The following is a 21372-nucleotide window of genomic DNA, read 5'->3' as shown; positions in this document are numbered from 1 at the left end:
TTGTTTATTTTGCTGGCATTTTAGAATTTGAATAATATCAAGATACATGGAAGTTGCAGAAAAACTGATCCTATTACAGCTGGATCTTTCCTACTATCAGGCTGAGTTTACTTGAAGCCACAACAACAAGCTGTTAATGCTCTGGTACTGTCATAAAATGTATTGGGCACACATGGTACAAAATACAATTTGTTCTTTACCTGGTTTATTAAAAGTGGGCTTCTTCCTCTCAGTGGAATCCTATACATACATGTTGTGGTCTGCAGACTAAAATCAGTGGCACAGGTCTCATACTTTGAGAAACAATTTAGTCCTAATTAGAGCAATATAAAAATATTCAAATACTATGATGCATAATGGAAGATCATAACACTAAATAATCGTTTTTGTCTGCTATTCTATTCTGGTATTACAAAACATGGTGTAAAACCTAATTGGCTACAATGCTAATATTTCCACCAACTTGGATGAATGGGATGATGCATTTTGTACTTTTCCAGCTGTACAGAGTTTAACTTGTGAAGAGTTCTACTGTCTAGGTACCCATTTGGTAAAGTCCCTGATAGATCTGCAATACACCCAGGCATGGTTAAAAAAAACACATTACAGAATGTCCTGAATATCATCAACATCAAATCAGTTCTGCCAGACAGAAAAAAAGATCTCTCTGCTTGGCTTCAAAGTAAACACAAGTTTGCTGATCTGCTGTCAACTGTGTATACTTGTATGGATGCTGTTTGAAATGAAAAAAAAAAAAAAATATATAAAATAAATTTAAATCCTGCAAAGAGAGTGAAACTCCTAAATAATATAGGAAACAGGTGTGTGGACCTCAAATATGTAAGAAACATAGGAATCCATTAGCTGGTTGAAATAAAATTACCACTTTTGTCAGATTGTTGAAATACTGTGATATCAATCACTGTGCTATACAGATTAGAGCACCACACCATTGCATAATGGTTATGCCATCTCAGCTTAATGCGAGGGTTAAGGTGCGTACACACTTCCAATTTTTATCATTCCAATCGAACGACGAACGATCGATTGGGCAAAAAATCGTTCGTAAAAAAGTAACCAACGACGCCGACGAACGAGGAAAGTCGCTGGAAACGAACGACCGGACCGACGGATCGGATTGGACGACGATCGTTGAACATCGTTCGTGTGTACGGTCGTTCGTTGATCGTCCATGTTCAGAGCATGCGTGATGAACGAACGTCCGTTCACTTTCCTGCCGTGCACATAGTTCCTCTATCGCTCAAACGATCGTATCTATTGTGTGTACAATATCTACGAACGATCGTGTCGTTACCTCTATGTGCAGAATCGTTGCTATACGATCGTTCGTATATATCGTGCATGAACGTTCGTTTTTCAACGATAATAATTGGAAGTGTGTACGTAGCTTTAGTAGTGCTAGAAAAAACAATTTCTTTCAATAGGCTAGATTTAGACCAACACACTGCAATGGTGTATGATAGGTGAAGATGGAACATGTCCCCTTCAAGAGCCACACAACGTGTTATAATGAGTCACAGCACACTACAAAGTGTGTTATAGACAGATTTGACTTTTTGACAAGATCATTTATTGACAACTAGCTGTTAACCCGGCGTTGCCCTGGTATTTATTTATTGCAATCTTATATTATACAGGAAAAGGAATCAAATAAAGCTATAGTGATTTTCTTGTCTACGGTGTTGTTTCATTTTTTTGCCTTTGATTGCACTCAGCCAATCGCCTTACGTTTTCTCGAAGGCATTATAACCGTCCAGAAATCTGTCCAAAAAAAAGTATGTACAAATATAAGCAAAAGGCACACTGTCACTGAGCAATACATACACACCTACAAACATACATGCAAATATACCTCTGACATATACCACAGAGCTGTACAAAGATCAGCAGTGCACTCACATGTATCTGAGTATTATGTCTAGCAAGTTTGTTTAAAATGTGTTGGTGCGTTTCCAAGTGATGACATACACACACACATACATACATACATCCAAATATAGCTCTGACATATAGCACAGCGCTGTACAAAGATGGCTGGTGCACTCACATGAGTCTCAGTCATATGTATGGCAAGTTTGGTTAAAATGCCTCCATGCGTTTTGGAGTGATGGTGGAACATACACACATACATACATACATACATCCAACTTTATATATATAGATTTATTTAGCTCTGACATATCCCATAGTGCTGTACAATGAAACACTGAGCTAGACCCATTAGTCTCTGTACAGAGGAGCTGACACTCTAATGTCCCCGCACAGTCACACGCTAATATTATACATTTATATACCTCTGACATATACCACAGCGTTGTACAAAGATCAGCTGTGTCATATATCTAGGAAGTTTGGTTGAATTGTCTAAATTCATTTCCTAGTGATCACCAAATTAAGTCATTATTATTATTATTAATCTTATTATTAAACAGGATTTTTATAGCGCCAACATATTACGCAGCGCTGTACATTAAATAGGGATTGCAAATGACAGACTAATGCAGACGGTGATATAGGAGGAGAGGACCCTGCCCCGAAGAGCTTGCAATCTAGTAGGTGGGGGAATTTCACACAATAGGATGGGGGATATGTATGGTAGATATATGGTGGGAAGTAGTGATGGTTTCTTTTAAATGAGCAGTAAGTAGAAGCAAGCCGAATAGGACGAGGAAGACCATTCCAGAGAGTTGGAGCAGCTCTAGAGAAGTCTTGTATCCGTGCGTGTGATGAGGTTATGAGTGAGGAAGTCATTAGTAGGTCATTGGAGGAGCGGAGAGAGCGGCAGGGGGAGTATTTTTTTTACCAAGTCAGAAATGTAAGTGGGACAAAAAATGTGTAGGGATTTGAAGGCAAAGCACAGGAGCTTGAATTTGATTCTATGGTGAAATGGAAGCCAGTGGAGAGAACTACAAAGAGATGCAGCAGAAGAGGTGCAGAGGGAAGGATGGATGAGTCTGGCTGCAGCATTCATGATAGATTTTAGAGGAGAGAGTCGTAGTTCTGACATTTAGCACAGTGCTGTACAAAAATCAGCGGTGCAATCACATGAGTCCGACTCAAATATCTAGCAAGTTTGGTTGAAATGTCTCCATGAGTTTCCTAGTGATGACATACACTAATACATACATTCATCCAAATATAGCTCTGACATATAGCACAGCGCTGTACAAAGACGATTGGTGTCTCAGTCATAGAGTCTTAGTCATATGTATGGCAAGTTTAGTTGAAATGTCTCCATGTGTTTTCGAGTGATGGTGGAACATACACACATACATACATAAATACACACAATTTTATATATATAGATGGGAGAATCAGACTGCTGTGTAAAATCTTCTCCAGCCCATTCCAAAGATTTAAAATGTAGTTAAGATCTGGCAAATCCATGAACCAACCTCAAATCAGAACACTGCCCTTATCCTCTGCAGGCTTGGGGACTTATTTTGGTAAGGCGCTTTATATAATTAAATGGATTCTTGCAGTGTTGGGGCAGGGTCAGAGCAGCTGTCATGGATAACAGGGAGGGGAGGGAAACAGAAAGGTAAATACAGGGACTAGGCTTCCAATGGCTAGGGAAAAGGGAATCATCACCCCTTACAGACACCCTAACCTAGCCCTGACTCCTGACAGTATGAATATCCCCGATGGTGGGAATAATAATACACAGGAACCTAGGCCCTGGTAGCCCTGCATAGCCCTAGGAGTAGTGACTGGTTTAAGATTACTGGTTCCTTTCCTCATGAAAGACCCAGTGTCTCCCTGAGGCCTAGAAAACAACAAAAGAACAACAAAACACCAAAACACCAAAAGTAATTCAACTTATCTTAACCACCTGGGGCGTTAAGGTGCGTACACACTTCCAATTTTTATCGTTCCAATCGAACGACGAACGATCGATTGGGCAAAAAATCGTTCGTAAAAAAGTAACCAACGACGCCGACAAACGAGGAAAGTCGCTGGAAACGAACGACCGGACCGACGGATCGGATTGGGCGACGATCGTTGAACATCGTTCGTGTGTACGGTCGTTCGTTGATCGTCCATGTTCAGAGCATGCGTGATGAACGAACGTCCGTTCACTTTCCTGTCGTGCACATAGTTCCTCTATCGCTCAAACGATCGTATCTATTGTGTGTACAATATCTACGAACGATCGTGTCGTTACCTCTATGTGCAGGATCGGTGCTATACGATCGTTCATATATATCGTGCATGAACGTTCGTCGTTCGTTTTCCAACGATAATAATTGGAAGTGTGTATGTAGCTTTACACTGAGGTCTAGATTTCTGTACCAAAAGCGTTACAGGTTTTCATGAAATTTTTTTTTTTTTATGGTAGACCTGTAACTTACAGAAATATGTCCGAATAGGGGTCTAGTAGATATAATGAATATAAAAAATGTTTGAAACACACAATCATGTAAAAAAAAAAAAAATTACTTTTAATAAAATTAAAGGAAAAACACAAAATTCAGCTTAAACAAGAATACATAAATAAATGAAAAATACTGAAAATGCGATAATTCGGTATAATGTATAGTAATATATTTTTCTAAAACACCTCCCTAGTGTCCAACGTCACATACCTATAGACAAAACCACATAAATATATTTTCTATTATTTTGTATTGGATTGGATACAGGACTTTGTATTCAATCCAATACTGAAAATGCGATAATTCGGTATACTGTATAATAATATATTTTTCTAAAACACCTCCCTAGTGTCCAACGTCACATACCTATAGACAAAACCACATAAATATATTTTCTATTATTTTGTATTGGATTGGATACAGGACTTTGTATTCAATCCAATACAAAATGAGAACAAAATTCAAACTCTCATTATGTATTGAATTGAATACAAATTCCTGTATCCAATCCAATACAAAATACATACTTTGTATGCATCTTGTGGTCCGCCGGCCGGCATCTTATCAGTCCCGCTGGTATAGGAGAAGGCACCCAATGCTGGAGAGGGAGATCGACGCTGGAGGACGGCGCTGGAACACGGACACGACGCTGGATGAGCACAGCGGGACCAGGTAAGTGAGATTTTAATATAGTGAGAAAAGTACGCGGTTAACGATAATTGCAACTTTTTTTAGTACGAAAAAGTACAGGCTTAACGGTTGGGAGGTTAATAGCAGATATAAACAGGAACTCAGGATGGCACAACACTCCAGCTCTTCACATCCCAGAAGTGAATATCAACCGCACAGCATGAAGTGTGAAGCCAGACTAAATGGAGGAGCAGTAATGACCACCAGCTGCAGCTGATACAAGGGCTCATTACAAACAACAACACAGCAACAAGTAAAAACAAAGAGACTGTCAGATAATCTCACATGCAGCTTGTATGACAGATCCTCTAACTTCAGTCACGGAAGGGACCGTGACAGTAGCCAAGGCTAGGATACCAATGTATCCCATCCCTGTATTGACCTTTTATTTTATATACAAACCTTAGTGTCACATTTTCCTCCCCCTTAAGGTTTTCCAAGGTTGTGCCTTACCCGTTGGCCTAGCCATGCTCCCTCCAGTGCCAGAACAGTGACCAAATACCAAATAGTTTCTTTTTTTTCCACCTATGAGGTTTAGTGGTAGCTATTCACTGGCCCTACATGAATTCTGATTTACCCCATTAGTTACCAATTGTTACCCTATAGTTCATATTTGCTCACTTGACTGCCACTGGAAAAAATGTATATTTAGAAAAGTGTGATTATTCAAATAGAATAAAAAACTTAAATATTCAAAACTTCATCATTGTGCAATGACATTTCAAATGATTACTGAGCAGATGGTGTATATCCCAGCAATTAAGTTGCAGCTCAGAAATAAATATTTTTTTAGCAGCTGTGGTAAGAGGAAGGGAGATTCTTTCCATTCTGTTTTTATATTCAGTTACAGAGGAGGCAAAAATCCATCTGCTTAAATTATTGGTTTCATGTAAAGTTTTAAAAAGGTTATTTTTTCAAATGATGATTTCCACTTTTGGATGAAAAATTTTATCATCTTGTAATAACATTTCCAGGTTAAAGAGAAACTCTGTACAAAGAAAAACTTTGTCTTTGAGAGGTCAATGCCATAATCACAATGTACAGCATTTTTCATGGTACATTAGTTCCTAGTTGGTCCAGTGCTGTGGTTTCTGGAATGACTGTCCTAAAGCTGCATTGATTGTCACTAAGTGGAAAATTGTCCTCCACACTAATAGAACTCCCTTCCCCACCAGCCTACCTATACACTTCACCTTGGAACCTCTAATCATTTAGCCCCCAGCACCTAAAGAAGAAAAGTCATAAAAATTTCCTAGTAGCGCCTGGGACGTAAGTAAGCTGCACATTGTACTCCCCCTTACCCCATGTTCTTTGCTGGACATTACCTGTGTTTCACACTAAGAAGTGATCTCATAAGTTCATTTCTTTTCATTGTATGTTCCTTTTCTACAAAGGATATTGCAGAATACATTCATGGTCATGTTTTACAAAACTAGTAAACAGAGACATATACAACCTGATACCTATGAGTAATGTATGTTGTTTTGTACAAAGAAACACATAGCATTCTTGTACCTAGAAAAGCAATGCTGCAGTTCTATACATATAAAGAAAAAAGCACATTACATAGTTAAGGGCTTTAATAGCCATTACCCAAAGAACCTTGGTAAGCTTCTGTTTTCCTATTGTTCATTTTGTTTTCATGGTTTACTTACAGGTACCTGTTTATTGGCTCATTGGAGTTCACTTGTCTATCACATACCTATTTATTTTCAGCTCACCTAATGCTCCATTCAAAGCAAAAAATACAGAGAAGTAGAATTGGGAAATTCCATGTTGATATTACACAGACATGAGAAATCCCACCCATCCACCATGTGATTGATGTCTGAGAAGTAGAAAGAAGTAGAGTCAGTCATACAATTCATTATACCCAAAAATTCTGAATATATTTTATATATTTTATCACATATCACCCATATCAGATTGTAATATGAATTGGTTCAGTAAGGATTCTAGATTGAAAAGTGTATCTAGAAATGCTAGAAGGTCATGCGTTGTGGGACCCACCATAATAAATAGTGTTGAATAAAAGTGACCTTTTAGGACATGTATCAGACCTGCATTTCAGGTGTGGCAACAAATGAAGCAACAGTCAAGAATGAGGTGGAACTGGGAATCAGAACATGACTACAAATAAATGTGTAATATTGTTCACTCAGGGCAGGAAGTCCTGGGGCAGTACAGCGGAGGGAGCAGCTTAGGCAACAAAGCCAAATACAAAAACATCAAATGTACCCTACTTAAAGGTAACTTTCCATTTAACAAGATAAACACAGGATTAGACAAAGAATTACAGTAGTAAAGGGCAGTTTATAACAGGATTCCCAGCTTTGCTTTAATACAGTAGCCTCTAGGGTTGAGCTCCAGGCAAATACACAGGTAAAAACTAAGCCAGGTCACCTCTAAATTACATTTCTTTACTCCAATGCAACAGTTTACAAAAAAATACCAGTGACAGACACACCATCGGTTTGTCCACTAAGTGACAAAAGAGCAGCAGTAACCTGACAAATTCAGATACTTGCATTATCTGCAGTATAATTTTATAAATATACATAATTCTGGTATTTAATGTTTTGCATATCTGTCTTGTTCAGTGAAAAATACACTTCTGAAATGCTACCTGATAATCCTGTTGGATTGATTTTGGCAATGAGGTTTCAAATACATGCAAGACTTTGTTATTAAAACCACAAACACACACACAATATATATCAATGTGATACAAAAGTAATGTGGATTCTGCTGGTTTAAAGATGTGCATTGAGTGCATTTATGTGCCTTGCTTTTTCCTCCTATCAGCATGCTCTTTGTCAGCACTTAGAAACTGCAACACAACTGAGTAAAATCTAATGCTGCTTTATAACTTCCAGCCTGAGCACTACTGTAGATCATTTATTAAGCCAAATTCAGGTACCAAAACTGCATGTATTTAAGATGCAATACCTTCAAACAAATACAAAGCTGTAATATTTGGGTCTTTTAAATCTACTTGAAGTTTGAAAAACCATAGCAGCTTTATCAGTACTGAGAAACAGTAACATAGCTGACTTGTGGAGAAATCCTCCATATAGGCCAATGTAAATGAATACACCTCCAGCAAACTACTGCTGTTTGACAGTCTCTTCAATGTCTAATTTACACTGAAGCAAAAAAAAAAAAAAAAACAGAAAATCAGTCACACGCTTCATAGTCTAAGCTCTTTCCATTTGCTGTGTGTGCAGACAGGCTGTGTACACATTAATCTTGGGAACATCACTTCTAAGTCAGAAGACTGCACAAGCCCTTGCAATCATTTTCTAAGTTGTATAGGTATGTAAAGACACATGGTATGGAAGACACACTGAAAGTTACCTTTTTTTTTATTTTATGAACTAGTGCTCCTATTTATAATATAATATTCTTTATAATCTAAACAATATCCAAAAATTACGCAAAACACTGTAAATGTGTTCCCAACTTATTCTGCTGGAGAAGTAGATTGAAGTACTTCAGAATACATATTGGGTCCAATGTATGCAAAGAAGTAAAAATTAAATTGCTTATTTTAGAACTAGAACACACCACTGATCATCCTTGTTTTGAGGCTGTAGAAAAAAAACCCATAGAATAGTGAAATCCTTTGGACTTTGTAAATTCATAGATTTTTATTACATACACTGTGGTAGTGTAGTGGAGTTTGTACTTCCTTTTTTCTACCTGTATCCCTGCCAGGAAAATAAAAATAAAGTTCTAACCTAACTTTATACATCAAGTGTTAAATACCTTTATTGTAGCTTTGTATGACTAAATGTTTTCGTCAAGAAAACACTATTAAATACCACATGCAGAAATTGTACACCTTTTTTCTTTTAGCAGCTTAGCTTGTCCTGTTTCCCCTTCAAGCAGGTACTGAGCATGGTGTTAAGAGATGCTTATCTAGGCAGCAATCAAGTGCTCTGCATTACTGCAGTATCACACCTTGTTAATTCTGTCTGGTAGTGTTCCTTGCAGCAGAAAGAACAACAAGGTAAAAACAGCATCATCTGCTTCCCTTTAGTTGTGCAGCCTGAGATGTACCTTTCTTGTCAACCCCAGCACATACTTTGAGCTGTGCACAGCTGTAGCACATTTTAGGTGCAGATTAGTCCCTGGCTTCATCATGCCCTGCCATTGGCTGAGAGGACTTCATAGCCACCAGTCACCAGACTAATGGTGAGGTTGCAGTGCAGTTACTGCTTCCTCAAGCTCCTGAACTGCTTTCTCGGGTAAGTAGGGTCTCACTGGTGGCCACCCATAAAGAATAAATCAGAGTGGCAGTAACATTAGCTGAAAACAACTGTAAAATGTTGTTTCTTTAAGAACCAGCAAAATGGTGAAGGCGGCTGAGAAGATAGCTGGGTACCAGCCACTGGGAGCCCTAATGAAATGTGTGTTCACTCCTGCCAATCTGAAACTAGTTAATTACTTACTAGGTTAATTACTCCACGGTGCCTACAGCTAGAGATGTATGTTGCTTAAGGTTTGTTTTAAAGCTAATGTATTGCTTTAAAACAAAAAAAAAATATATATATATACTTAAAATATATTATATAATACAACAAATTTATATAAATGCTTGTATTTCTATATCCTAGCCAAAGGCTTTAACTGTCTTTTTGCACATCACCGTTTTGTGCTAACAACAGAGATTTTAGGGCTCATTTAGACCAGATGTGCAAACAAAGCACACAAGTACCATTCATTTTCAGATGCCTTTTTTTTTTAAAAATCAATTCAGGTGACATGGGGTGCAAAATGCAGGGTACTGCACCACATATCAAATATGCAGGACATCCTCCTAGCACAGCATACTGTGTTGGCTAGAACAGATCATTTTAGAAACAAATTATCCTCTCATTTTTATGTTATTTGCTTTCATTGCCATGACAGCACAGCTGGCGAAAACAAGCCCTTAAAGTAATGACTACATGTTTTATAAACTAATGTGCATGTTTAGTAGCGGGCACCTTGGCGCTTTTCCCTGTTTCTAGATGTCACTTAATCTTCATGCAACAAATTTTTTTGAAAAGTCAATTGTTACCTGGGCCTAAAAAATATGACCCTTTATGTTAGTGAGTTGTCAGAGATACAGAAACAAATTGTTACTTCTATATTTTTTACTTTCTCAATATGACCAGTGTTAAACCATTGACAAAAGAGTGGCAATACTTTTCAAAGTGGGAGTATTATTTACCCTCCATAACTCATTTTTAGACCCAGATGGCAGGTACATCATATTACAAGGTACACTAGATAATGTGACAGTGACAGTATGTAATGTCTATGTCCCCAACACTGCCCAACCTTGCTTTTTGGAATTAGTACTTACAGCAATATGTTTTCATGGCAGGAGATTTTAATCTTACACATACACCCATGCAAAACCACCTTTCGGCAGACCCATCTATATAAACCCCCCCGCACACACACACACTGCTCGCCTTTTGGGGCGCTTTCGTAAACTGATGCGTAATATTGCCTTGTATACTGTATGGAGGGTACAGCATCCGGCAGAGCGATTATATACTTTCCATTCTAGACTAAAAATTAGACTAATTTTTTGCCAGCCTACCGGCTCTTACGGTGACAGTATTCTCTGATATAGGTGTGATTTCTTGGTCAGACCATGCCCCCATTATTTGTACAGTGAAATTGGGCAATACACCCCACCCCCTGCAAATGTCATTGGCGATTAAACGATTATCTTTTGAAGTATGGACCTACGAAACAGGCTATTCAGGTCGAAATTCTGAGGTACTTTATGGATAATCTAGGCTCAGTGGCACAGACCTGGCTGTGATAAGGGGGCACATTATTAAAGAGTCCTCCAGACTTAAACGGAACAAAGAGGCACTTCCTTTACAATTGACCTTTGACCTTAGGGATTTAGAACGATCCATGCAGGTTTCCCCCGTGTCATACTTCTTCGTATTTGAAAAGGCTATGGTATACCTGTGTCACAGGTTTTATGAAGAGTAGCTTCTGCAGTTGAGATTTATGGAGAATATTATACTGATCTATACTCTAAAGTTCATGTATCTCAAAGGGCTGGAGGTCAGACGTTACAATCCCGGATAGATACCTATCTTGCGAAGTGCTCTCTTCCCCTGCTGCAGAATGAAAAGATCGAAAAACTTAAACAGCCCAATCACACAAGAAGAAATAGAGCTAACGATTAAACCCTTACCTTCCAATAAAGCACCTGGTCTGGATGGGCTGCCGTATTTATAGTACAAGACATATATCAAACAACTGCTTCCTCACCTTCACACAATTTTTACTCCCACAATCCCACTCTATTCATATATATCAGTTTTCCTAAAACCAGATAAAGATCCCACAGAACCATCAAGCTATCGCCCTAAAGCTCTACTAAATTCAGATTTAAAGATTTTTACGAAAATACTCGCCACTAGACTTGGGATATACCTCTCTTCGGTTATACATAAAGATCAGGTGGGCTTTATCTCTTGCAGACAGGCTGGAGACAACATGAGAACAACAATGGACATAATCAATGTGCTTAATAGGATGGAACAAAGGGCGCTCTTACTTGACCCTGAAAAAGCTTTTGATTGTTTTAGCTGGCCATTTATGTTTAGTGATCTCTCTCATATTGGTGTCCGGGGTCCATTTCTTCAGGCTATACATGCTCTATGCAGATGCCCCACAGCGGTGGTTAAGTTTCCTCACTTTACTTCCAGGCCTATTAACATATACAGTGACACCCATCAGGGATGCCGGTTATCGCCTCTAATATTTGCCTTATGCATGGAGCCATTGGCACAGACTATTAGGCATGCAGACGATGTACTACTTAAGCTGCGTACACACGTCAAATTTTTCTCGCCCGATAATCGGTATCGGCCAATTATCGGGCGAAAATCTGCCGTGTGTACAGTCGGTCGTCGTCCATCGTCCGACGACCGTCCTGGCGGATCCATGGACGATGGACGACGACCGATCCTAATGAAAGGGAAGGGGAGAGCGCGCAGCAGGGTGCCGCTCCGTCGCTCTCCCCCTCCCCTCTCCATAGAGCATGAACGGTGCTGTATGTACAGCATCGTTCATGCATCGTGCAGTCTTTTCTCGTTGGAAAGGATCGTGAAAGATCCTTTCCAACGAGAAAAATTGCAGGTGTGTACGCAGCTTTTCTCTCACTAATCCATTAATTACGCTCCCCATATGGTGTTAGATGAATATGGGACTTTGTCTGGATATAGGGGTCAATCAAACAAAACTAAAGCTTTACCGGTTAATTTGGATCAGGCACTGATTGATAGATTACAGGATACCTTCCCATATTGCTGGAAACAGGAAAACATTAAATATCTCAGAGTTCAATTGACCCCCCATACCAATTGCTCTATAAAGAATTATCCACAAATATTCCAGGATATTAAATCACTTCTGACCAAATGGCACACTCTCCGTATATATCATTTTTTGGGCGTATTGCTTATTAAACTGTCTGTCCTACCAAAACTGCTCTATCTTTTTGAAACCTTACGGGTGAATGTACACCGTGCAGCCTTGGGGCACATTCAAGATGAAGTACCTCATTTCTTTTGGGATTATAAGCATCACTGTCTTCCCAAATCTGTATTATGTTTGTTGAAAAATAGGAGAGGTTTAGGGGTACCAGATTTTTAAAAATATTTTTCAGCCTCACATCTTCGGCCATATACAGCTACTTACAAATCCGTAATTTCGCCCAAGCTGTCACTAGAGACTTAACCTTTTCACCCCCCACGTTGTTTGAACTTGTATGCGCAGGTGGTCCATCTCACAGAGGGCTGATCTCGGACATTTACCGGATATTGACTGGTGAACCTGCAATCCCTTTAGTCAAGCATGCTTAAATGACTAAATAGGAGTCCATTCTGGGCAGGCAACTCCCTCCAGAGCTGTGGCAGGTTATATGAGGTAAAGCTCGTAAGAGTTTGGTATGTACGTTGTATAGGGAAAATGTATATAAAATTCTTATGCATTAGTACTATACTATGACAGGCTATACTCCATATATCCATCTTGCAGTAATAGCTGCTGGAGGTGTGATTCTTAAGTAGGTACCTTTTTATATTTTTTGGAACTGTTCTAAGATAGTGCCATACTAAACTGGGGTGAATGCTTTGCTCACTAAAATACTGGAAACCTCTACTAGTTTAGATCGGGTGACCCATTTGCTGAATGTCCCCATTGCCAAACTTTTGACACATACTCTTAATCATCTTGCGGCCAGATGCCTTAACTCGGTGCATTGGAAATCACCCACTCCGTCCTCTGTTGTGGAATTGGGGACACATTTAGGGGATATTTGGCTCATGGAACATCTATCTGCTAGGCTCCATAACAAACTGGAGAAATCTGAGGAAATTTGGGCCCCATGGGATCAAGCAACTGCTACTGGTATAGCATAGTTGTTCATCTGAACCTTAAATACGCTTGGCTGCACTAGTTGTTGCCCTAGTGAGATCTTCTTTCTGTTCTCCTCTACTCTTCTTTTTCCTTTCTTTCTTTTCCTTTTTTTTAAATTTGATTATCGTAAAGGTGTTCATTTAAGAATGCTTTTTTGTTTTACTTGATGCTAGATAAGTACTAATTGTGTATTGATATAATCGATACGAAGGCTTAAGCTGCGTACACACGGCAAATTTTTCTCGCCCGATAATCGGTATCGGCCAATTATCGGGCGAAAATCTGCCGTGTGTACAGTCGGTCGTCGTCCATCGTCCAACGACCGTCCTGGCGGATCCATGGACGATGGACGACGACCGATCCTAATGAAAGGGAAGGGGAGAGCGCGCAGCAGGGTGCCGCTCCGTCGCTCTCCCCCTCCCCTCTCCATAGAGCATGAACGGTGCTGTATGTACAGCATCGTTCATGCATCGTGCAGTCTTTTCTCGTTGGAAAGGATCGTGAAAGATCCTTTCCAACGAGAAAAATTGCAGGTGTGTACGCAGCTTTAGAACAACACAAGTGTATTTGTAATCTTATTTTGTTCCTCTGTATGTATGTATTTCATGATGTTTGTTTTCATGTCTTGACATCATTCTGTATTTTGCGCCTACCTTTCTCTTATTGTTTAATATATGTTTTTTTGCTTTTTTTCTTTGTGATCCTGCTTTGTTGTCGACTTGTACATGTTAAAAACTTTAATAAAAATTTACATTTAAAAAAAAACATTGACCATAGAATTGTTGGTACATCTTCAAGAGACGTAGACACCATGAAAATTACAAAGTAGACAGATACTTCCACACTGTTTGGTGAGTCACTGATTTGGAATAAATTTGTAGATTAGAAAGCAAGAAATCCTGATCTGTATACTTGTTGTGCATAGTAACTAAACTCATGGAAGTCATTTGAGGAGATTACATCTAGGCAACCAACACTTTCAAAAATGGAGGTCAGCAAAGTTTGGATGTTCTGTTATTAAAGTTTGGTTTAAGCATTTTTAGAAAATCATCCAATTGAAGGTATAATGTTCACAGTTCTTCTGAAAGCCTTGTGATACTTTGCAAAAAAATAGACAACAACTGGTTGTTTAAATGCCCCACCTCAATTCTCACAAGGCTCAAAGTGGAACGGTTTTCAGCATTATAAATCAACCCTACTGGCTTTTGCTATGTGAAATATACCTATTCATTATATATCTACAGTTGAAGTCTGATCCTGCTTATATGACAAAAGTGTTAGCCCCGGCTTTACAGCCAGCAAAAAATCCTCTGGACAGATATGAAGCTATTTATGGTATTTTACAACGTGAAGATATGCTTTACTTACAGCTGAATATCTGTCCCAATCTCTTATCTGTTATGAGCTTCTCCTGCTTTACGAATTTATTTTCTATTTACAGCCACTAATAAATTCCCAAGAGAAGATATTTGCTGATACTTGCAGTCAATCATTTCCCCTACCCTGGAGAGTAAGTAACCACACAAGTAAAATTTTTCCTGAAAATCCAGTAAGAGAAGTGCATCCCCCATAATATGGTGTCACCTCTACCAGACCTTCCTAAAGGAACAAAACAAGTTATCCATTCAGTAGAGGATAATGGTAAGTGATGTTTGCAGTGGGAGGTCAAAAGGGAAAACACGCCTGTGACAAATTGCATTCTCTATTCATTCCTAATGGTTACCATTAAAATATGTCAAGTATACAGAACATAGGATAATCACATGTGTCATGTTCTTTTAAAACTGAGCAGCTCAAATAATATCTAACTCCTAAAGTAAACCTGTGATCAGGACAAGGATATAACGGTAGTTAGCTATACTTAAAGCCCAACTCCTGGCCCCCAATCACTCCACTCCCCACTCACTCTCCCATACAGGTCTATATTTTTTTTTTATTTATATACTTACCTCTTTCAGATGTCTTCAAAGTCTGTCACTTTACATGCTGGGTCTAATTTCTCCAGCCTGGTGCAGTTGCTAGAGCAAAAATGGTAATTGACGTCAGTAAACCATGGGAAGGGCCATGACAGCTATTCAGCCTTCCAGAATCATTCTAACCGGAAGACTGAGGTCATCATGTGGTAGAAAAAAAAATTGCTATGGATAACATATCCATATTCAACACAAGAATTTAGGTCTGATCAACTTTATTACCTTATCTGGAGGCCCATGGTAAAAAAAACAAGAAAAAACTTTTACCTAACTCTACCTGAAGGCAGTTTGAAGCAATTCAATTTACTAGAAACATGTTTAAGATTCCCCACCATCAAACAGATAAACAGAAAGGGGTAGAATTTAATACGAGAAATTTAGTATTTTTGGAACTCTTTTGATGTAAAACTGGATTTAATAGTAGAGAGTACCGCCTATGTGTATGAAATATATCTGGATGGACTTTGAAATTACATGGAAACCACAAAAATGCATAAACTAGAAAATTCTGTTCTATAATCGGACCATGAAATAGCAGTTTAACTGGTTAAGCTTGGTCACCTGAGGCTAAACTGCCTGGATACCACCCAAATGGCCAACATTATCTTTGTTTTCTTAAAGCTAAACCAGCTTTCCCCAGAACTTATGCATCATAATGACTCCTGTCCTGTCTCATGGACTGTCATGAAAATGTAAATGTAATTGTAATAATGCAAGTTCACTAGAAATGTTTTTCTCATCTCTAATCATAATGATAATATCAGTATAGGAATATTGTTATTTCTTTTACCACCATAACATTTGTATATGAGCTCATTCACACCAGCAATAGTGGACTGCGTTGGGCATTGTTGCCCAGTGCAGTCCCAAAGCAACAAAAATGTAATTTATCTCATGTTCTATGGCTTCACGTCACACCAACATACTGCGTAGGTGTGTTCTGATCTGCTTTAACATATCACCTAACATGCTTGGAGTTAAGTAGGCAAAAGTAGAAAAAACAAGAGAAAATGCATTTCAATAGTGTATTGCGGAAAGCATTCATAATGCACACCAGTCTGCATGTTATAAATGTTGGACTGTGATGTAAAAAACCCAGCATGTGTAAATGGTTCATTGATATATTCTGGCACACAATTGCAAATCAGAAACTTTCCATATGCTTAAACATGAATAGTCCATTTTGGCCTGTCACAAATAGAGAATTAAACACACTATTTTTAGTGAAGAGTAGAAATTGCCCAGTTTATAGACTGTGCTAGTTTTATAAATGTCCCTACTGGTAATTGCTCCTGTTTTCCATAAGGAAAAAAATATCAAATTATTTTCAGAAACTCCAACTGGTAAAAAAACTGGTAAAGAATTTCAGTAACTTTTAACTTAAAAAGTATATAGTTCCTAAAAAAATTACAACTGCAAAAGTTTATTGCCTCTTCTCCTGTATTTAAATATTGCTTGTATAGTGTTTATCACTAGACCATATAACATATTATGTAAAAAATAACGTAAAATAAGGGGGAAAAGTACTGCAAGACATGGGAACAACCACATTTTGAAGGTAATAGATTCAGCTGTACAAATCCATGTTCTAATACGCTACACAGTGATAGGAAATGTATTTGTATTGCCTTTGCTTCTGCATTGGCAATAACACACAACTCCAAGGAGGTCTAATTAATGAGTGTTTTACTCAACCAACATTAACCATAAATTTACATTTTTTTCACTTTAACTGCTGGCCTTCCCTCATGTGGGAAGAAGATACCAAGCACCTTCAGGCTAGCCACACATCAGCCTTCATTGTCCTTCTTGAAAAAGCATGTGGCCCTCACTACGGCACAGTGATTCTTTAGAATACAATATTACTATTCTATACAAGACCTTACCTCTGTTCAACGGGACACAGGTGAGGCTTTCAGGAACCGATGGTTCTGCTGGACCTCTCTTTCGTTTTCCACAGAATATATAGGAACCCTTATGGAAGAGACCTAAAGACCCCCTATACTTGCTGGACAAATTAAAAAAACACAGGGCTCTTGTTTGGATAGTAATTACCCCCCCCCAAAGCTGGATTCAAACTATTATTTACTCATGCACTTAACATGCGGCACATAAGTACAAACTGGCCCTGACAGGGAAACAAATTTGCAAATATGTGAAACATCACTACAACACAAACAACACATATTACACAAAAAATAACCCATCAAAAAAGTCAAAAACACTTAAATGAAGAAATATCCTAGTGTCCAATAAATGCCTTAGTAGTGAATAAAAAGAACAATGTTCCAGTGCTGGGGGTCAGTGGAGAAGATCACCCTGGTGACTGGTGGTCAGTAGAAGGAAAAATGCTTTGACATCAAAGAAAGAACGAATATGAGTGGGGAACAATAAAAAGCGGTATGGGCTCTGAATAGGACGTGGGGACTAGACTGCACTGTTTGGGTTCTAGACAAGGACCAGAACCCCAACAAAAGACTCTGAAGCAAGAGATGGGACACACTGTGAAATTCAGATTCACTGGGATGGTTGCTGTACACTCAGGGAAGCTGCAGGGCTGGTGAGCCCTCTAGGAGCTCTGCAGTAGGTTGAGGTGAGCTACTCTCAGGTGCATTGGATATCCCCCCCATTCCCACTTATTGTACAGACCTATTTTCAGCATAAGTACCCACTGTAATAAAAAGCCACTTGCTCTCTAGTCATGTGATCTAGTGTGCCTGTTGCCACTTTGCAGAATGCACTTATCTGCAGAACTGTGCCCCCAGATTGCTAATGGCCATGAGAAAGGCAACAATAATGTTTTGGTGTTAATCCAACTCGGCTGATCTTTAGTACATGCGTTTTTACTTCTCCCTAGCTTCCAACGCTTCCTGACACTGGGGGTCATGGTGGCAGCAGTGATGGAGCAAAAAGTAGTAGGTATCATCAATAGGTTGAAGGTCTTTTTAGACAGACATTGTCACTTTGCCTTGTACTGGCTCTGCAGTCAGACAACTAAGCTGCCCAGTTGGGGTTTAGGAAGTTTGTTAATATTACCAGCTCTTCGGGCCTTAGAAACACAGACAAAATGGTTACTACGACTTGTAAGTTATAATAAGAGACCAAGGCAGCCTGGCTATTAAAGTCCACAGAAAAGTTTTTGGTTAGTTTTTGTATCAGTAGTTACAATCCACTGCAGGAACAATACTTACTTTACAGTCCCATGCATTCCATACTAATTTATGACCCTGTACAGAGGGGTCCAATCCACCCATGTATAGATTAACAAGACAGGAGGAAATGCACCATCTCACAGAAAAAGAATAAAGAATAGTGCTGGATGCATACTGACCTGTCACATGTGAGATTTATGGAAACACTGAGATAGGAAGGGAGACAATGTGCAGACTCAACTGAGACCAGCTCAATTCTCCCCGACCTACATCAGCCTCAGTAAGGTGAATCAGCATTTACATGCACCTACAGTTTACCATAATAATACGGAATGCCATTGATGCATGATGCAACCTTCTGGACTAAGATCACAAAAACAGATTCTTTACTTTCCAAAATCAGATATCAGGGGTTTAGTTAATTGTTCTAAAACAATGTAACAATGAAGCGAACAGAAATCCAAGCAATCATATGAATAATGACTGCAGGTGAGGCTGTCATTGCCTGTACACTCCTAGAGATATAGAAGATTGCTGAACACGTGTGACAGGTGCATTCACCAACACAATAAAATCCTTCTGCTTCCGGAGTCTATACAACTCATCTTAGTAACCTGTTTAATGCCAGAAAAGGAACACAGACACCTTTCCTATTGAGGGTTTATTATACCATGGGCACTGGGCTGCTTTCAGCCCATGAGCCCCCTGCCAATTTATTTTGATCACTCACAAGTGTCAGTGAACACAGACACAAGTGTTTTGCTTCTGACATGGATTGGAAAAACATATTTTAAAGATTTGGATTTGCAGAAGTAGCACTCTTGTCTTTGCAGCACTATGTGCCAGGTATAAATCTTTGCCAGATCACTTTATGCATGGGGTTTGTGTGGGTACGTTTCTTCATCAAAAATTGCCCTTAGCTTATACAGATATATAACTATTGTGGGGACATTAGATTGTTAGCTCCTCTGGGGGACAGTTAGAGACATGACCATGGACTTTGTACAGAGCGAGTAATATATACATTAGTATACTTTTTCGAAACTGTTCATGACAGTGCAGGTAACATGGAAGTAATTCTGCCAGGTGTAGGCCATAAATATTTGGTCCAATAGTCTTAAGGGTGGTGTCAGATAATTGATTTTGTGGTACGTAATACATTGCCAGCAGCAAAATTATACATGTTATGTAAACACTTACCGTGACAGCCACTGACAAATCTCGGGTCTGACCAGCAAAAGAATAAATCTTTATAAATAGGTAGGAGATAACTGTTAGATGTATGCCTGATTCAGCAAAAGATCAAAATATTTAAATATAGATTTTTAACCAAGAAAATACTGATTGCTTTACCACCTTGCACCACTCAATCAAACTTGTTTTGGATTGACAATCGAATAAACCACCGCTAGCTTTGTATTATTTAATGAAGTGGAATGCACTGCAGCTGTCAATGACTATAGCTCCCATCATCAAAAATGAACAGTATTTCCCAACAAATGTTTGATCAACTTTCAGGTCAAAATAGATCTAGAACAGCCCTGTTATTCAACAGATTATATTTTTATATATATATATATATATATATATATATATATATATATTGGATTCAAACATCCAATCTGTTAAGACCATTGCATGGTGTATGGCTACCATTTGGCCTATTTTGGGTTTTCATCAGCTAAAGTATCACCAACCTGACATCACCTTAAAAAACAAAAAATAGGAGTAACACAAAGACTGTAAAAAACAAAAGCTAAAGATCTTCAAAGCTGACTCCTAAGGAAAAAGCTAAGTGTAAAACTTTCTTTTAAGTATTCTCCTGCAGTCTGGGGGCCCTGCAGATGCCCATCCAGCTCACAGTATCATTTGCACTTTACATTTGTTCTGTACGTTGAGTCTTTCTGCTGAGAGTGCCAGTACAACATACATATGTTCATCCCATCCCTGGGATTATAAATCAAAGAGCAGAAATAGCTGGAGCTCGATGATTGTACATGATTCAGTAACTCCCAGAGTTAGCACCGACTCTTAGTGACAAAGCAGGACAAACCATTCAGTCTGATGAATACTATAGTAGGGTGAAACAGTGCTCAGGAAGGAATACATTTTGCTGAAGTGGCTACAGTCTATGCAGGCGCTATAAGAAGAGATGCGGGTGACTTACCTGTGTGCCCAGGTAAGCAGGTGCAGCACAGGATGAGCGGTGCGGCTACCGAGTGACTCAGGCACTGTGCTCAGTCTGACAGCCACACCCGCACTGGATTATACGGAGCCGGAGTCTGCAGCCAGGCAAAACCCGGACCTGGATTACTGCAGGCATTCTGCAAACTAGGTACTTCTCTGAAGCTGTGCAGCTTGAATGTAATTTATTACAGTCAATCATTAGACATGTTAAAGCCAGATCTACCGTGTCTGAGTATAAATAATATATTTGGGTACAGGGTGTGTGGTTTATTACATGAATGCAGTTATTAAAACTTTTCCTTATTCTATTCCAGTAGTAGCTGTGTGATGACATATCATAATAAAACTGCAACGCTATATTAAAACATTATTAGACACAAACATGTAATAATAGATATAAAACCCTTTATAAATCCTGACAAAAAAATTGTGTTTTTCCAAAACTTATATCAACCAGTGACATAAGAATAGGGGTCGCAGAGTTTACAATAAGGGTATGTACTAAAGAAAGCTTCTTTTTTTTTCCCAAGT

General features: G+C 38.8%; 1 protein-coding gene across 2 annotated transcripts in view; it reads right to left on the bottom strand.

Moving 5' to 3' along the window:
- LOC140343465 (synaptotagmin-like protein 2) overlaps window positions 1-20902 on the bottom strand; it is a 54470-nt gene extending 33568 nt beyond the window's left edge. The window contains exon 1 of one of the 2 annotated variants that reach the window (XM_072430147.1): window positions 20822-20902. The gene's annotated coding sequence lies outside the window, so the exon portion shown is untranslated. Of the gene's footprint in view, window positions 1-15478; window positions 15520-20821 lie in introns of those variants that run through there. The other variant, XM_072430148.1, reaches the window with a different exon arrangement.
- Between the last annotated feature and the right edge of the window lie 470 nt (window positions 20903-21372).

The sequence above is a fragment of the Pyxicephalus adspersus genome, chromosome Z (genome assembly GCF_032062135.1).
Source record: "Pyxicephalus adspersus chromosome Z, UCB_Pads_2.0, whole genome shotgun sequence".
Taxonomy (NCBI): domain Eukaryota; kingdom Metazoa; phylum Chordata; class Amphibia; order Anura; family Pyxicephalidae; genus Pyxicephalus; species Pyxicephalus adspersus.
The sequence above is the reverse complement of the archived record's forward strand: the minus strand, read 5'-3'. Positions and strand labels throughout refer to the sequence as shown.